Source organism: Ctenocephalides felis, unplaced genomic scaffold (genome assembly GCF_003426905.1).
Source record: "Ctenocephalides felis isolate EL2017-DRISC unplaced genomic scaffold, ASM342690v1 CF-g0.4_SCAFFOLD_01604, whole genome shotgun sequence".
In the NCBI taxonomy this organism is placed as follows: domain Eukaryota; kingdom Metazoa; phylum Arthropoda; class Insecta; order Siphonaptera; family Pulicidae; genus Ctenocephalides; species Ctenocephalides felis.
The window spans coordinates 10781139-10783632 of record NW_020537758.1 but is presented as its reverse complement, the minus strand read 5'-3'; positions in this window follow the sequence as shown (position 1 = coordinate 10783632).

Genomic DNA, 2494 nt, shown 5'->3' with positions numbered 1-2494 from the left:
AAAGCGACTCCTACGCGGTCATGTCTCATGTCGAGATCTGTGATGTATTTCGAGTTTCATTGCTTTTAAAGAGCGATGCGCAGTTAGATGGAGATGATGGAGTAATTAAAATGTAAATAAAGATTTTATTAGTATTAATCATTTTATGGGTTTTAGAGTATTAACTGGGTTGCCGTTGATTAGTTGGATATGTGCTCCGAATTTTGTGGGATGAGCAGATAGCGAGAAGCAATTCAAGTCAATTTGAACTTACTTAAAATTATTTCATCTTCATGGTGAGATTTCAATAAACGCCAACGGCGTAACTTTGTATAAAAAACAATGAGTTGGTAAAAATCGTGAGAGTTAAATATGCTTTTGGGCTCTATATCTCATTTTGAAATCCGTCGTGTCAAGAATACAAAGCTGTATAATTTTCAATGTAGGACAGAATGTCAGAAAACATTCGAAATAAAAAATTAATGCTTTTTTTCCTTTTTTAGCAAATTATTATTATATATTTAACTATATATTTAATTGTTCGTTAATACTTCAGTTTCTCTAAACTTGAAACATACCAAATTACAACTAATTTTAAATTGAAAATTTCAATATCCAAGTGTATATAACAGTTTTAACTAGATTTTAGTAAATTTTATCTAGTTTTGATTAATATAATTAAGTTATATTGAATGGCAAAATTTGAATTTGAAGTAATTTGAAGAAAAGTAAAAAATAGTCTAAATTCATTAGTCATGAAAAGACTAAAGTCAGCATTTCAACTGCGATTTATTCGCGAAGTTTTTACATAATTTTTAGTAAATTTTATCTAGTTTTTACTAACGTAATATATTGTAATGTCCAAAATAAAAATTATGAGTTATTTGAAGAAAACTAAAACAATGTACTGATTCCATATATTTCAAATGATCCAAAAACTAATGTCTGCATTGTAATCAAAAATTTTTCAAAATTTCAATATCCAAGTGTATAAAAAAATTTTAACCGGACTTAAGTAAATTTTATCTTGTTTTCACAAATACTAATAAATTTCTATGTTCAAAATGAAAATTCGGAGTTATTTGAAGAAAAGTAAAAAATAGTCAAAATCCATGCATTATGGAAACTAAAGTCCATAACTGTAAGTTATTAGTTAATAAGTTTAACTGCGAATTATTCAAAATTTTAATATACACGTGTATAAAAAAGTGTTTACTAGATTTTAATAAATTTTATCTAGTTTTTACTAATGTATACTAGTTATAATGTCTAGAATAAGAATTTAAAGTTATTTGAAAAAAATGAAAAATATATTATATCCATATATTACAAGTTATGGAAATATCAAAGTCCACTTTTCAAATACGAATTATTCAAAATTTCTATATACAAGTTTATACAACAGTTTTCACCATATTTTAGTAAATTTTATCTAGTTTCCATTACTATAAATATATTATAATATCCTCATTGAAAATTAAGGGTTATTTGAAAAAAAGTTTAAAAAAAAGTATTAAACCCATTATGAATTATGAATGAATTATTACTCATAATTCAAATAGTAAAACCTGCATTTCAACTACGAATTATTCAAAATTCCAATATACAAGAGTATAGAACAGTTTTTTCCAAATTTTAGTAAATTTTATCTAGTTTTTACTAATGTAAATAAATTATAATATCCACAGTGAAAATTAAGAGTTATTTTTTGTAGAAAACCAGATAATGTACCAATTTCATATATAGGGTCCGCCAAATAACTTTTTTTTTTACAAACTAGTGAATATTTTCTAAAATTTCTTTTTTTATTTGAAAGTACAATTCTTTCAGTTAATAATGAAATTAATTCAGTTAATAATTTAATTCAAAAATGAAGAAAAAAGCCTCGGCTTACCGTTGAAAAAAAAATGAAAATGAAAATGAAAAATGTTAGATGACATACCCTATATTTCTGAATATCCAAATACTGAAGTCCGCATTTCATGTACGAATTATTCAAAATTTCAATATACAAGTGTATATAATAGTTTTTACAAAATATTAGTAAATTTTATCTAGTTTTTAATGATGCAAATAAATTGTAATGTCCGGAATGAAAATTAAAAGTTATTTGAAAAAAAGTGAAAAATGTTCTACATCCATGTATATTGCAAGTTATAAAAATACTAAAGTCTTGATTTCAACTGTGAATTATTTAAAATTTCAATATAGAAGTGTATAAGACTGTTCTTACTAAATTTTAGTAAATTTTATGTAGTTTTTAATAATGTAAACAAATTATAATGTCCAAAATAAAAATTATAAGTTATTTGAAGAATAGTAAAAATTGTCTAAATCTATATATTGCAAATTATGGGAACTAAACTCCACATTCCAATTGAAAATTAATCAAAATTCCTATATACAACAGCTTTTACCAAGTTTTAATAAATTCCATCTAGTGAATGAAATTTTAATTTGTTTTGTAATGAATGTAAATTTTAGTATATCAAGTATAATATAATTATATTTGAAG